We start from the raw sequence: 16,294 nt of genomic DNA, 5'->3' as shown, positions 1-16,294 counted from the left end.
CATGGAGGGACCTTGTATCCTAAGGTCTTCTGTTCATCACATTCCTTATGCCCAAAGCATTTTGTGTGTTCATTCCAACATTGTTTGTTTCTCCAAATGCAAAGGTTAGAGACTTGGTTAAAAAGTGTACACAAGGATTTTACACACGCTTACTCAGTGAACTAAACAGAGCAATTTCAGACTTGAAAGACTAAGGATCATTGACTGCCTCTCTGTCCTTATTAGTTTTACCATCCTCTCAGTGGCTTGCGTCATTGGGTATAAAATCTTCGAATCATACAGCACAGAAACAGATCATTCGGCCCATCATATCCATGTTGCCTGTTGTACCACTCTCTAGTAAGTCCATTTACTCTCATTAGGGAATTAACCTCATATGCCCTGGCATTTCAAGTACTGGTCTAGATGTTCATTAAACATCCTAAGAGTATCTGCCTCCACCACCTTTTCAGCACCACATTCCAGACTCCAACTGCCCTCTGTGTGTAGAAAAACATTATACTTCAGGTCTCCTCTAAATCTCTCACCTTAAACCTATGCTCTCTTATCTTACACACCCACCATGTGAAATAGATTGTAATTATTTACCCATTCTATCCCTTCATAAGGGAAAATAATCCCACCCCATCCAGTCTCTCATTGGAACCAACACATCCAATCCAGGCAGCATCCTGGTGAATCGCCTCTGCACCCTCTGCAACACAATCACATCCTTCCTGTTATGTGGTGATCAGAACAGAACACAATACTCCAAGTCTGTTTATTTGTGTCCTTTTGTACAATACTTCAAGTATGTGCTTAACTAATGTTGTTTTTAAGTTGTAACATGACATCCCATCTTTTATATTTAATGCCATGTCCAATGAAGGCAAACATCCTCCTTCACCACCTAATCCACCTTTGCTGCTACTTTCAGGCATCTATGGACTTCTTCGTTCGTATGTCAACTACAACAATCAAAGTGGCAATTGGTGAGGTAAGTCTCTAATTGGGGGCTATCAAGTTGGGATAGTGGGCAGGGAGGTCCTGTCACAGCATATTCCCTTAGGACATATTTGTTGGTCTGTACTTGACCACAAAGACAGAGGCCGGTGTCTGCAATGCCCCATCTTTTCATGTTGGCTGCGAAGCGACCAGCACCTGTTCGTAGCCTGTTCAGTTGAACCCAGGCCTTCCTGCGGGGGTTGGTGCCTGGAGAATGTGGTGACCAGGTCTCAAAGTATGACTAGAGTCCTCCTGGGACAGCTAGTGCTGCGTTGCTCACTGCATCCAGACTCTCCATGTATGGGTGCAGAGGCTTCCGTCAGCGCAACCGGCATGGGGCCTCCTTCTCATAAAGGATGTCACGCAGAAGGTGGTTAGGCTGAGCAGCTTTCTGATGCAGTCGTCCACAGATGTTATCACGACGTGCTTGGTGTGGTTGAATCCCAGAAGGAAATGATAAATGACTCAGTGGGGTGCACCGGATGCAGCCTGAGATGATCCTCATTGCTTCACGTAGGGGCACATCCAGTCTGTGAGTGTGAGTACTTTGTGTCCGCACAGTACTCTGTGGGGTGTACCCTAAGGTCGGTCCGGTCATCACATTCCTTATGCCCCTGCGATTTTCTATGTACATCCTAACCTTGTTAACCCTCACAAAATGCATCACCTTACATTTCAATGATTAAATTCCATCTGATCAACTATTCAACTGATCTATATCTTGCTGTAACCATGGACAACTTTGCTCGTTATTCACCATGTAGCCAATACTTTGAAAACTTACTTATCACTTAACACTTCTGCATTCACAACCCTGTATGTCGCCCATAGATGGTCTTGACAATGCTGGAGTCCACGCATACATACCATGGCTGTCATTGAGTTGTTGAGCAGCCTACATTCTTTCCATCTACCATTGTTCTTCAGTTCACAGTTTATTTTACTTTTGTTTCGAGATTGGTGTGCCACTGGCAAGCCCACCATTTCCCCAATTGTCCTTAACACTGTTAAAACTTTTGTATTTAATATATTTGTATTTATTTGTTTTGCATTTATTGCATATATGTTTTTACGCACCGTCAGGATTGCTATTTTTAATTTTGTTGTACTCGTTGCAACGTCAATAAATGAATATTATTATTATTATTATTATTATTAAGAAGATTGTGGTGCACCAACTTCTTGAACTGCTGCAGTTCTACTGGTGAAGGTACTTCCACAGTGCTGTTGTAAGGGGAGTAACAAGATTTAATCCCAGCGACGATGAAGGACTCATAATATATTCCCAACTTCCAATTGTGTGTGAATTGTAGTAGAACTCAGATGAAAGTACTGTCTTGCACTTGCCTGCAATGTGCTGAGCGGAAAGACCGCAACATTAACCAGCATGCAAAGACATACCTTGCATACCACATGTGTTCAGTAACAAGGGCTCCTTCACCAATGTTATTTAAAGGGTAATTCAACTAATTAAGTGGTTATTGTGGTTTGATTTCTCTTGACTGGTGCCTCAATTCTACAAGGAATTTGTGCTTTCTGTAGTTGTTTCCATTTGCAAAAGACTGATGGGAGTGGTGTGGCAGGTGTGAAGGACTTCTGCTGACTTCTAGGCATTACATAAATCAGTATCTCCCTTGGCTACATTGGTTAGGCTTCCCCCTGGGAGTGCGGCACAAGGGAGCTGCTCATTGTGCAGAACAAAGCGGGCTGTAGCAGAAGAAGGTGTGTGTACTTCCAACAGGAGGCTAAGCGTTGGCTCTGATGTTGGTCTGCACTTGAGGAGCCCAGCAATACTCAGCTGCATGGGTGTCAAGACTCGTGCTGCTCTTCCACATGCAGCACAAGCATACCAACGTGGTGGTATGGCCCTCCCGCCAGCTACTTGGGGAGCAACTGAGGCGAGAAAGAAGAAGGTTTCTTCAGTACAATAAAGAACATGCATTGTTTAATGATTGGATCTTCCCATTTATAAATCATTCTCAAGTGATGTGAAACAAAGTGGCAGACTTCCAGGAATGTAATAGATACTTCTAGAACTGTTCTGAAGTTGACAAGATACTGAATAATAGTCAATTGAAATGCAAGTGAACAAAGGGATATGGAATCAAAGAAGATTCTTTAGATTGAGGCATTTGCTGAGTCTGAAACAGACTTCCAACCTTGAAAACCTTTCTTGGTACCGTTCGTTGATTAAATGCATATATTTTCCACATAGTCTTGTTTAATTTCATGGCCACTTGTTCTTGGAATATTACTATTTCTGAGGACCATTGTGGATTTTCAGAGTCATAGAGCAGAGAAACAGGCCCTTTGTCCATATAGACCAAGATGCCCCAACTATATTCATCACACCTGCCCGCGTTTGGCCCATGTCCCTCCATACCTTTCCTCTACTGTTTATGTTGTGTTCAATAATTTTTACCCAGGCCAATTTGTATGGTCCTGTAATTGCAATGGAATAAGAGTTTAACTTTATGTTATTAGCAGCAAATTATTTGGTTGCGTTTAATTTAGGAACTTGCTCAGTCTTCAGAAAGCTTCTTTTTTTTTGTTGTCCATCTGGAGCTTCTGTAGAAGGGTCCTGACCTAAAATATCACCTACCCATGTTCTCCAGAGATGCTGCCTGACTTGCTGAGTTACTCTGCATTTTGTGTCTATCTTTCCAATCTAATGTTTCAATTTGGAAATATAACTCAGCTGGTTGTTTTTACAATCTGCTGGACTATCCGATGCATTTTCAGTTTGTTGTTACATCCACATCCTTGAGGCTGCTGCCTGATTAATCTTTGTTGCTTTTCAAGAAAGTTAGTCAAGGACTGGTAATGGAGTCTTTGACATTTATCGTCTAACTGCTGTATTGATAGTTCCCATGGAATGGATGTAGCACCAAGACCTTGTATTTCTTTGACACAAATATATTTAATGCTTCATAAAATGTGCTAAATGCATGGTTCATATATGCAGCCTGCACAGGCTCCACTGTGACCCCATTTCCAATGCACATCTCCCCAATTAACTAGAATGTGCCTACAAACAACTTTGTTGATGAACCTATACTAACGCTATCTATGCAGATGCAAACACAAAAAAACAAACATAAACTAACACATACACACACGCAGACAAATGTAAGCATGCACACACTTGGAGAAGTTTTCCTTACAAGGGTCTCAAGATAAAACACAATCCCATTTCAATGATAATGTACAGGTTGATATTAGTTAATGAGAGCCCACACAGCTCTATTCTGGCATCTTTAAGTTTACTCCATAAATATTTATGACCTCGGGTGCAATGCACAGACTTTGTTGAGCCCTGTCATACAAAAAAGGCATCTATTATATGCTCTGAGATGTTCTAAATTACCTCATTGGACCTTGCGCTGCAGTAATACCTTTTCTCAACAGATGTTATTGACATAGAGGCTTGAATGAAATCTTAAATAATATTTAGCTTGCGCTTATTTGTGTGTGGGAGCGGGAAGATAAATAATTAAGGCTCTGCAGTGTGAAAAGAGACCGAACAATCCTTGTTCTGATCAGATACCCTTTCCTTTCGATTTAATCCAAATGGAAACTTACTGGCACTGCTGTGACCTGGGATATAGAAAGTATAAAGAGCCCTGGAACAAATCATCAATTTATTGGATACCACACCAAGTACATCTGACCTGATGTTTCACAATGCTAAAGATACATGAATGAGCACAAACTTTGCATGATAAAATGCAATTGTTGAGAAATCATTTTCCATTTTACTTTTACTCAATTGATTAGTAACAAATGTACGAGCGAGAAAGATGATTTGAAATTCAATATATGTTCTTTGCAAACAAATTAAACATTTTATTGCAGTCAACGCATTTATAAAACACCTCTCAATTGAATTGAATTCAAATAGAATTTATGCACAGTTATGGTAAGGTACAGGTACAATGAGACATTTTAAAATTATTTTTTTCTGGCAGAAAAGATAAAACATCAGCTTCATTGAAACTGGTTTAATGTGTTAATTGTGAAGAAAATACTACATGGTTCACGGTTTTTACGGTGTAAATGAGGCGCAATTGACGAAACATAAGTCCTTAAGTGGATAATAGCTCTTAAATTAAAACCACAGCAAAATGGTCAATAGACAATAGACAATAGGTGCAGGAGTAGGCCATTCAGCCCTTCGAGCCAGCACCGCCATTCAATGCGATCATGGCTGATCACTCTCAATCAGTACCCCGTTCCTGCCTTCTCCCCATACCCCCTCACTCCGCTATCCTTAAGAGCTCTATCCAGCTCTCTCTTGAAAGCATCCAACGAACTGGCCTCCACTGCCTTCTGAGGCAGAGAATTCCACACCTTCACCACTCTCTGACTGAAAAAGTTCTTCCTCACCTCCGTTCTAAATGGCCTACCCCTTATTCTTAAACTGTGGCCCCTTGTTCTGGACTCCCCCAACATTGGGAACATGTTTCCTGCCTCTAATGTGTCCAATCCCCTAATTATCTTATATGTTTCAATAAGATCCCCCCTCATCCTTCATGCATAGTTTTCTATTTGTTATAAAGTAACATTTTCTTAATCCTTTATTTTGTTTTCTTTTATAAAGGAAGATTTCGGCTGATATTTTGGTCCCTGCTAGGCAAAAATCAAGTGATTTCCTCAGAGACCAGAGTAGACTGAACAGCAATACAATTCTTACATTAATGAGACTTCATCACTTCCGTGTAATTGCATGTATGAAGACACGATTATATTACAAAAGTGCTTATTGACATCTCCAAATAAAGTGACTGTTACTAAGACAGTGCACCTTTATTTCAGAGTTCGAAATATTTACGCCGGCCATTAACATATAAGCCTGAAGCAAAGGCATTTCCTTTCAGTTGAGTGGCGAAGGCACTGTCATTGGAGAGAAATTCATAACTCTCTCACTAATCCTCACAGTGGATGGAAATATTGTGGAGCTGGGAGAGGGAACGGAGTGGGAAAATATTGTAAATACTGCAATAATAAATGGCTAATTGCTTTGTGAGAATGTGTTCCCTTGATCAATTCATTTGTTGCCATGGAGAGAGTACATTCCCAAGACATCCAGAATCAACCAAATAATAAGATAATCCCATCGGACCATTAGTGCACCTGGACCAGCACTGGAAGCTATAAGAGATGTACCAAGGGGGTTGGGGATGGGCATGGTTTGAGGGAGGGTGGGATGGGCAAAGGTGATGTTAAACTTCCTACTGATTAGTACACAGCTGTTTTTTGTTCATGCAGTTATATAACAGGAGCACTACTGAGTGTGAGGATACAACAAAAATAATGTTATGGAAAGGCAGAAGGTTTTTTAGATATTAATATACTTTCACTAGTAAATGCAATATGTGTAATAAGCAAGATTAAATATTTAGCAGATTATTTCAAATCAATTTTGCGGAAACTGCTGTGAAGTATATGTTTGTGTCAGCAAAGAATTCAATCATGATTATCCAGTAACTGTAATCAATATTATTGGGAACCAGTTCACGAATAAGTTTAGAACGGAGGACGTCCAGTTTGCTCTTTCAAAGCCTTGAATTAAAATCTTTCCAGTGAAGTTATCAATGTTGCACAAAAGATCTATAAAAGGTATATGCATAACTTGCATGATAATTATTGAGTAACTAAGAGACTAGTGTTGACAAACTGACTATTGATTACTATCGGCGACAGAAAGGATACTACGCAAATTTGGAGATACTGAGATTGCAGATACTGGATTCTTAATCAAACAACAACTGCTGGAGGAACTCAACGGGTCAGGCAGCATCTGTGGAGGGAAATGGGTAAGCAATTTTTCGGATTGGGATCCTTTTCCAATGTTGAGGGTCCCATTACCAAAAACATAATCTGTCCATTTCTTTCCACAGATGCTGCCTGATCTGTTGAGTTCCTCCAGCAATTTATCTTTGACTATTTGCAAATTTGTTTGGTTCATCCCCAGTGCAAATAATTGTCACAAATTGTAACACCAATAAAAGGGTCAAGAGTCAAGAGTGTTTGATAGTTTAATATGCCGAAACAGAACAAAAAAGATACAATAAATTTAAAAAAACAATACTACTGCAAAAAAAGGTCGAAGTCCCTAGCACAACCAAGACAGTTCGTAGGTTGGTTGGTGCTTGTAATGTTCAACAGTCTGATGGTTGTTGGGAAGAAGTTGTTCCTGAACCTGGAGGTCATGGTTTTCAGATTTCTATACCTTCTTTACGGTGGCAGGAGTGAAATTGCACGTAAAAAATGAGCCGCTCCCTGGCCACTCCCTCTTATCCACTCTCCCATCTGGCAAAAGGTATAGAAGTGTGGAAATGCACACCACCAGATTCAGGGACAGATTCCTCCCAGCTGTTATCAGGCAACTGAATCATCCTACCACAACCAGAGGGCAATGCTGAACTATCTACCTCTTTGATGACCCTTGGACTATCCTTAATCAGATTTTACCTTGCACTAAACGTTAATCCCTTATCATGTATCCATACACTGTAAATTGATCAATTGTAATCATGTATTGTCTTTCTGCTGACTGGTTAGCACGTAACAAAAGCGTTTCACTGTACCTCGGTACACGTGACAATAAACTAAACTAAAAAAAGTTTTTAAAAAAAAGTCCATGGCCAGTGTGGTGTGTATCGTTGATGATGCTGGCTGCCTATTTGAGGCAGCGCCTTCTATAGATCACTTGTATAGTAGGGAGGTCAGTACCTGTGATGGGCAGTGTTCATCACCTTTTGTAATCTCCTTCTTTCCTGGGGTTGGAGTGGCAGAACCATTCCGTGATGTAACCAGTCAAAATGTTTTCCACCACCACACTTGTAGAGTTTCAAGAGAGTATTCGTTGTCGTACCGAATTTCCTCATTCTTCTGAAGAAGCAAAGATGTTGATGGGCTATCTTTATGATTCCATCAATGCACTGGGCACAGGACATCTTCAGAGATATGTACACCCAGGAACTTGAAGTTGTTGATTCTCTCCACCACCAACCTGCCAATAAAGACAGGTTTGTGGATCCTCAGCCTTCCTCTTCTAAAGACAACAATTAGCTCCTTGGTTTTACTGACATTGAGAGCAAGGTTGTTGTTCTGGCACCATTCAATCATACGATCAATCTCTCTCCTATACTCTGACCTCTCATCACCCAATAATGGTGATGTCATCAGTGAATTTAAAGATGGAGTTGGAACTATATCCGGCTACATAGACATAGAATGTGGAACAGTACAGCATAAGAACAAGCCCTTTGGCTTACAATGTTTGTGCCAAACACGATGCCAAGAATATTTCTTATCAGCCTACACATAATCCATGTTCCTCCACCCATAACTCCTCTATTGTACAACTCCATTGTAAGCTTCACTTCTTGAGACACTTCAGTCAGGCTATGTGTCAATTCTTTTCCAACAATTTTCGGATTAATGTAAAAATTCACAAACGTCCTCCTCCCTATTCTCTTCGATATCTTGCATCAAGATTAAATAAGATTAAGCATGAACCTTTCTGAATCCTCACCAGCTCATAAGTTGCTCTAAACTGTCTATACTTGTGATGGCTGATCTCTATTACATGCTACCTGTCACTTTTGACGTTTATTATCCGCACTTCCACCTTCTTCCTCCAGCCCAGATACTGCTGTGGCCTTCGGCTGCTGCCTCATCTTCCCATTCCAACACCATGCCAGCTTCTGCCTCTTGCCAACTCTCTTCCCTTTCCATGCGCCGAGGTTGCCATGTCCCGCTTCCCAATCTGATTGTGAGACTGTAGGCTGCTTTCCGAGGGGCGTGGGAGGTGAGCTGACAGACCATTCACAGCCGCCATCTTTCCCTTTTCCCTTCCACCATCCTCCATCTTGAGAGTACAAACCCTGATGAATCTTGCCACCCATTACATGGGCTTTCTACCAAATCCTACCACAGTTTCTTTGACAACATGCTGTTCATGTGCACACTGAGTGCTTTGGGGTCATGTCATTGGAGGGTGGTCTTTGTTGCTCAGTAATCTCCTTGTGGTTTGTTGTGATGGTCCTGATGTAGATAGCATGGCCAGCCATTGCATAGTGAAAGTATTTGATTTTCAAAGTGCCCTACATGTTGCTTCACATCAGCAGCGCGTGAAGGGAATGGAATCCTTGTCTGTCACGGTTGACACGTAGATCGTTATTTGCAGTCAATGGAGCTTTGATCGTGAAGATGCCAGAGATTCCTGTAAAGCCACGTGGGTGCATTAGTTTCTGCACTCTTTCAAGAGGAGTGAAATATAGCCCTCACCCCATTATAGAAAGTGTCAGTGACATTTATGCAATCAGACAGCAAACAATTAGGTGTTGCAGAAATCTTGAGCTCCTGAGAGCCTGAAACTTTAGTACTAATAACCATGTCCCCTTGACAATAGGGCACAAAAGAGCTGTGGCTGGATTAAGTGGCAGCTTTTCGAGACAATAACCTGACTGAAGTGCAATCATGTCACCTGCTGTTCCTGGAGAAATTCAGCTGGGAGTATTACTCAATGAGCATCTCCTATCAATGTAGCCTCTTTTAGAGACCTCACCTCTCCCTCCTCTAGCCACACATCCTGCCATTCTTGATGCCTCCTCATTTCCTTCTTCCACTAATCGCACCAGTAAACTGCACTCAATAGCAACAGTATATGAAGCAAGGGAAAGTCAGCGGCTGTGAACCGCGTGCAATTCTGCCTCTCGGCTGCTCGAGGTGACGGATAGTGTGTTTGTGGTTCTTGTGGGTAGTGGGCCAGGCGGCGGCGGCCGCGGGAGGCCCTGCAGCAGCCGGGTGAAAATGTAAACCGGATGCAGCCTATGGCAGCTGCACGGAGTGGTGGTGGAAGGAGTCGATGGCATTGTGCTGGGCCAAGCCGACCCCCACCGTTTCGATCCAATGCCATCAGAATACCGGGCAACAAAGTGAGAATATAAGGAATTGCATATCTCCTTAAGCCAAGATCAGACTTTTCACAGAATTGGAAGTTGCAAGATGGTCCCAGAACATGCTGCTCCAGAAGAGGTTCTAATGCATAGTATAATGTGACTGGATTGCGTACAGAATAAGCATTTCACTGCATCTCGGTACATGTGATAACACATGTAGCGAGCTAACTAAATAAATCTTGCAGTTCGATTTTGTTGAAACGGAATCCCTACTGAGACAATCGCATCTGGGAACTGGTTTGTACAGCAGACTTGAGGTCTGGACACAAACCTTCCGCACCTTACATGCCACCTCCTGTAACTCAAGCAACCTACCCCACCCTTGGGTATGGTATCAACAGCCATTAGTAATCAATCAGCAGGTTCCCTTTACATAGCACAGGAGGAAAGGTCCTCCCAGCTAGTGAACATTCAGGTCTCTAAGGTTTGGAGACTTTATAAGAATGTTGAACTGCAGACAGGCAATTAATGTCAAACTGAAAGCACTGCTCCATAAACTCCCATAGGCATTAACTGCCACACATCACTGTCCCACTAATGTAGCGAGAGAGCACAAAGTGAATCAAATGAACACGTGCACATCTGCCGCCATTTTGAAACTGATTCAGCAAATTGACCCAAAATAATTGTGTGTTATGTTGTCAGTGGTAGCCTTTATTTCTAAAATGGTAAAGGTTAGCTTTTCCCTGCTGACCTGCAATTTGAGTCCCTGGAGATGCCACACATACACTTTTACCACTTCAGAGTCATAGAATCATAGAGAGATACCGTGTGGAAACAGGCCCTTCGGCCCAACTTGCCTACACCAGCCAACGTGTCCCAGCTACACTAGTCCCACCTGCCCGCGCTTGGTCTGTATCCCTCCAAACCTGTCCTATCCATGTACCTGTCGAACTGTTTCTTATTTTATTTTATGAAAGGGAGTATAGAGCAAAAAGGGAGTAGTGGTATATCTTGCAATAGCACAAGAAGGCGCTATGGAAAGATGTATAAATACTGGTGGAGATGGAGGAGAGAGTCACACTCTGGAGGGAACCGTCTCTTTAGGGTGCAGACTTTGAAGGGAGGAAACGATGAGTCAATGATGAGTCACATGAGTCATCTTTGTATTGAAGGTGTCAGGAACTATGGAGAATGATTGTAGAAGTTGGTTGCATGGATGGTGAAGCCAAGGTTCATCAGGGGGAGGACAAGAGGTGAAATGAAAAGTCAGAGAAGTGGAATAGACACAATACTGAGAGTCCAGTCAGATGTAGAACAGTACAGCACAGGAACAGGCCCTTTGGACTACAATATTTGTACCAAACATGAGGGCAAGTAAAACTGACCTGATCTGCCTGTACCTGTGGAGTATCTCTCTTCTATTCCTTGCACTTCCATGTGCCTATCTAAAAGCCCCTTAAATGCCTCAATCGTATAGGCCTCCACCACCACCACTTGCAATGCATTCCTGGCCTCCACCACTGTCTGTGTAAAAAAATGTCCCCACACATCTCCCCAACCCTCTCACCTTATATGTATGCCCTCTAGAGTTGGTCATTTCCACCCTGGGAAAAAATGTTCTGACTGTCTACCTAATCTTAGTTTAGTTTAAAGATACAGCACGGAAACAGGCACTTTGGCCCACTGAGTCCACGCTGCCCAGCGATCCCCTCACATTAACACTATCCTACACCCACTAGGGACAATTTGTACATTTACCAAGCCAATTAACCTATAAACCTGTACGTCTTTGGAGTGTGGGAGGAAACCGAAGATCTCGGAGCAACCCCACACAGATCATGGGGAGAACGTACAAACTCTGTACAGACAGCACCCATAGTTAAGATTGAACCCGGGTCTCCGGCGCTGCATTCGATGTAAGGCAACAACTCTACCGCTGCGCCACTGTGACTTTCCCAATCTATGCCTCTTATAATTTTATATATTTTTATCATGTCTCCCCTCAACCTCCGACATTCCAGAGAAAAGTCTATCCAACCTCTCCTTGTGGCTGAAAGCCTCTAATCCAGGCAACATTCTAGTAAACCTCCTGTGCACCCTCTCCAAAGCCTCCACGTCCTTCATGTGATGGGGTGACCAGAACTGCACTGCATGTAATGGATAGAAAGCCAAGATTGAGGAGAAAAGAAGATATATTGGAAGTACTGGATGAGGGTTTCTCAGATCAAATGTAGAGGAACTGGGAGAATGGAAGGGAGACCCTACAGGAAACAGTTAGACAGAACCTGGGGGGAATTGATAGGAATGTGAAGAGAATAAAATTAAAATAATATTCATGGGCATTTGAAGGCAAAGTGCTCGAGTAACTGAATGGGGCGGACAGCATCTATGGAGAACATGGATAGGCGATGTTTCAGGATAAGACCCTTCTATAGTCTGAAGACGTTACCCAACCTGAAAGTTAGCCTATCCATGTCCTCCTTGGAAGCTTCCTGACCTACTAGTTACTTCAGCACTTTGTGTACTGAACAAGATACCAGCATCGGCAGTTCCTTGTGCTTCCTGCTTACATAGGTCTGCACAGACTTGATGGGTTGAAGAGCTGTAATACTCTGTGGTTTTCTCCTCTATAATTCTCTCAACATACCAGATATAGGAAAAGTTTGTGGTAAAAATCTAACAATTTTATTTTCCTAAAATTACATTTTGTAGAATTAATCAGTATTCCAGCAAGCTAGGGTTCTTATTGTGTAGAAAGGACCTGCAGATGTTGGTTTATACCAAAGATAGACACAAAGTGCTGGAGTAACTCAGCGGGCCAGGCAGCATCTCTGGAGAAAAAAGATGGGTGACATTTCAGGTCAGATGATTCCCATCTGAAGAAGGGTCTTGACCCGAAAAGGTCACCCATCCTTTTTCTCCAGAGATGCTGCCTGGCCCGTTGAGTTACTCCAGCACTTTGTGATCATCCAGGGTTCTTATTGGCAGTTTTTCTGGTTGAGTTCACAAGAACCAGACTTAATTTATCTAACTATAAAATAATTTGCTGCTTTAACTTTCACAGAGCAGTCTGTGATATCAGTATAATTGTTTTTATAAACAGGCTGCATGCATATGTTACTTCTAGTTACTTCCTGAAGCAATATTTAGCATTCACAAACATAGAAGAGTCCTAGTTTTTCATTACAGTAACATACAAATGATTAGTTCACACCACAGTCCTTGCACTTCCTTTATTTTACAAGGCACCCTTATAATACTATATAGGAACACAGCAAACTTAGTTAATTTAAGGGAGTCGGTGTTATTTTGAGACATTAATATCCAGGTAAGTGGTTTGCGCTATAGTTCCCACTACATAAAGGCACAATACATTCTTACACTCTGTAATTCTGTTATACATAAATCCAATCCATCAGTGCCAAATGTATGACTCTCAGCAAGCTTTACACTGCCACAAGACAAATCATTTCATTGGGAAAATGCACATTTTCATGTCGAAGTAACTGCTTTTTATTGGATTTAAGTCAGTCCTATTTTGCCACACTGTTTTCAACTTGAAATGAAAAATTGTATTCAACATGTTTGTGCAACATATTCTGTTATATGGAATGTAGGTCAGCTTCCTGCACCATGGTAGATAAGGAGCAATGTACAAGTGCTGTATGTACTTACAAGCAAATATCAGTCATAATGGACCTAGACAGATCTACTGCAGCTTTTTGGCTCAAAAAATGTTTCTTGCCATTAGCATTTAATAAATGCTTTGCAATGCAGGCCTATCAGCACCGATTCACAGCAAGCTTGGCTTGTACAGGTTGTTATCTATGCAGTGCAGAGGTGTTCTTGTATTGCACGTGGATTTACAGATTTCTTGAGCAGGAAATGGAGAGAGGAAGAAAGGAAAAATTATCTGGTGTTGAACCAACTGTACTGGCTGCATTACTTGTACTTCTGTTTCTGCAATTGTACACTTGCCCCGCAGGTGAGTTTTATGAAGGATATATTTTAGCTAAAAGCTCATAAGATAACTGGCTCCACTAGCAAAGTATTTTAATGAAGTATCCAGGAAGTATTAACCAAACAAAGCTAAATAGGAGCACTTTGCTGTAAGTTAATACACATGGTTAATTCAGGAAGAATTATATTGAAAGAAAAATGATTATTGTTTTTGGGGTAAGGTTGTATAGTGGTTAGGCATTGGACAAGCACACTTAAGACCTGGACCATTGATACGGAGACAGGAGTTTGACTTCCCCTTCAGCAGCCCGGAAAATTTAAATTCCCGTAATTATGTCATTTTGGAATAAAAAGCCGGTCTCAGTGATCGTAACCATGAAACTACAGATTGTTTTAAAAGCCCATCTGGCTCACTAATGTCTTTTAGGGAAGTAAATCTGCTGTCCTTACTCGCTTGGTCTGTATGTGACTCCAGTCAAATCAATATGGTTGTCTGTTACCTGCCTCCTTCACACATGGGATAGAGACGAAATGCTGGAGTGACTCAGCGGGAAGGGCAGCATTTTGTGTCTATCTTCAGTGTAAACCAGCATCTGCAGTTCCTTCCTATACATTCCATCTCCTCCACACAGGGACAGTTCATGTGGGCAAAAATTCCTGACCTTGCAGGGATGTCCAAATTCCATCTTTGTTATGCCTAAAGACTACGATTCATTTAAATAGCCTTTACATACCAATGAAATGTAATGAAAATTCCAAAAAGCTAGTGACTCTGGAAGGAATTGAATCCTTCCTCTGTTTTTCTACTTTCCACAGGTTTTAACTCATCAAACTGACCTAGACTTTATCCATGAGGTAGTTCAAGTTCAGTACTCCATTTTAATCAACTCCTGTTGCTGCTTCAATAGCATAGATGGCTTCAATAGCAATAGCATTTCATGACTGCTGACGTTCCGTCTAAACCTCTATGGAAAATACCCCCCAATTCAGGCATCATTCTGGTAAGTCTCTGGTAAAACAGACAGAATAGTGAAAGGCTTGGATAGAGTGAATGTGGAGAGGATGTTTCCACTAGTGGGAGAGTCTAGGACTAGAGGTCATAGCCTCAGAATTTAAGGATGTTCTTTTAGGAAGGAAATGAGAAGGAACTTCTTTAGTCAGAGGGTGGTGAATCTGTGGAATTCTTTGCCACAGAAGGCTGTGGAGGCCGTCAGTGGATATTTTAAGGCAAAGATAGATAGATTCTGGATTTGTATGGGTGTCAGAGGTTATGGGGAGAAGGCAGGAGAATGGGGTTAAGAGGGAGAGATAGATCAGCCATGATTCAATGGTGGAGTAGACTTGATAGGCCAAATGTCTTAATTCTGCTCCTATCACATGATCTTATGATCTCCTCTGCACCCTTTCCAAAGGCTCCATGTCCTTCCTGTAACAGGGTGACCAGAAATGCTCACAATACTCCAAATGCAACCTAACCAAAGTCCTATAAAGCTGCATCATAACTTCCTGACTCTTATACTCAATGCCTCGACCTATGAAAGCAAGCGTACCATAAGGCTTCTTTACCATGATATCGACTTGTGTTGCCACTTTCAGGGAGTTGTGTTCTTGGAACCCAAGATCAAGGCACAGTTTGACAGAATATGTTGAATACAATGCTTCTTCTTTTACTTTTTAGATTACGATATTAAAGCACTTGGCGAAAGATTGGAATTGTTACCTCCTTTCAGAAGTAGTATCACATTAAATTTATGGAGGGAAGTTCCATTTGTTTTTGCTAGCTTCAAATACAAATTTCAATACAATGGCTGAAGTAGAAAGGAACTTGAAATTGTTTGGCAAAACTCTTCAAATTACATTGACATACTTGTGCAATTACTTATTTGCATGCTTTAAAAGACTTGCAAAATAATCAATTTTTAATAAATTGAATGGCTCATTTCATATCAATGAACTCAATTAAACGATTCACTGTAATTTTATGAAATAATTTAGAGAAATGTTAAATAATCTCATTCCCAGTCCAGACTTCCTTGCTGCAACAAGTATGAATTTCCTTGTTCCGGTTCATACCTGGTGCATATGTTAAATGAACGCTCTCAACTCTTGACTCTGAAAATGCTTACTTTGTTTGTTTTCAGCCATGATAGCAACTCTGGAAGCAGCAACCACATTTCAATACATCAAGGGGGAAAATGACAGAAGTCATTCCATTCTATAATGCAATGGCTTATGGGAAATTTAACAAAGGGTGGAAATAGAAACCAAAGCACTGCAATTATTAATTCCACTTTGTGTAGTTTCTCAATGAGAAGACAAAGCATAAACTTTGCGTGTGCAGAAAGGAACTGCAGATGCTGGTTTACGCCAAATATAGACACAAAATGCTGGAGTAACTCAGCAGGACAGGCAGCATCTCTGGATAGAAGGAATGGGTG

At 41.5% G+C, this 16,294-nt stretch overlaps 1 long non-coding RNA gene across 1 annotated transcript in view; it reads left to right on the top strand.

Annotated features, from left to right (window-relative positions):
- Positions 1-913: 913 nt before the first annotated feature.
- The window catches only part of LOC144609417 (uncharacterized), an 82,871-nt gene continuing 67,490 nt past the window's right edge, over positions 914-16,294 (top strand). Inside the window, exon 1 of the long non-coding RNA XR_013549317.1 lies at positions 914-976. This is a non-coding gene — a long non-coding RNA (uncharacterized LOC144609417). The remainder of the gene's footprint in view (positions 977-16,294) is intronic.

The sequence above is a fragment of the Rhinoraja longicauda genome, chromosome 2, assembly GCF_053455715.1.
Source record: "Rhinoraja longicauda isolate Sanriku21f chromosome 2, sRhiLon1.1, whole genome shotgun sequence".
NCBI lineage: Eukaryota > Metazoa > Chordata > Chondrichthyes > Rajiformes > Arhynchobatidae > Rhinoraja > Rhinoraja longicauda.
The sequence above is the reverse complement of the archived record's forward strand: the minus strand, read 5'-3'. Positions and strand labels throughout refer to the sequence as shown.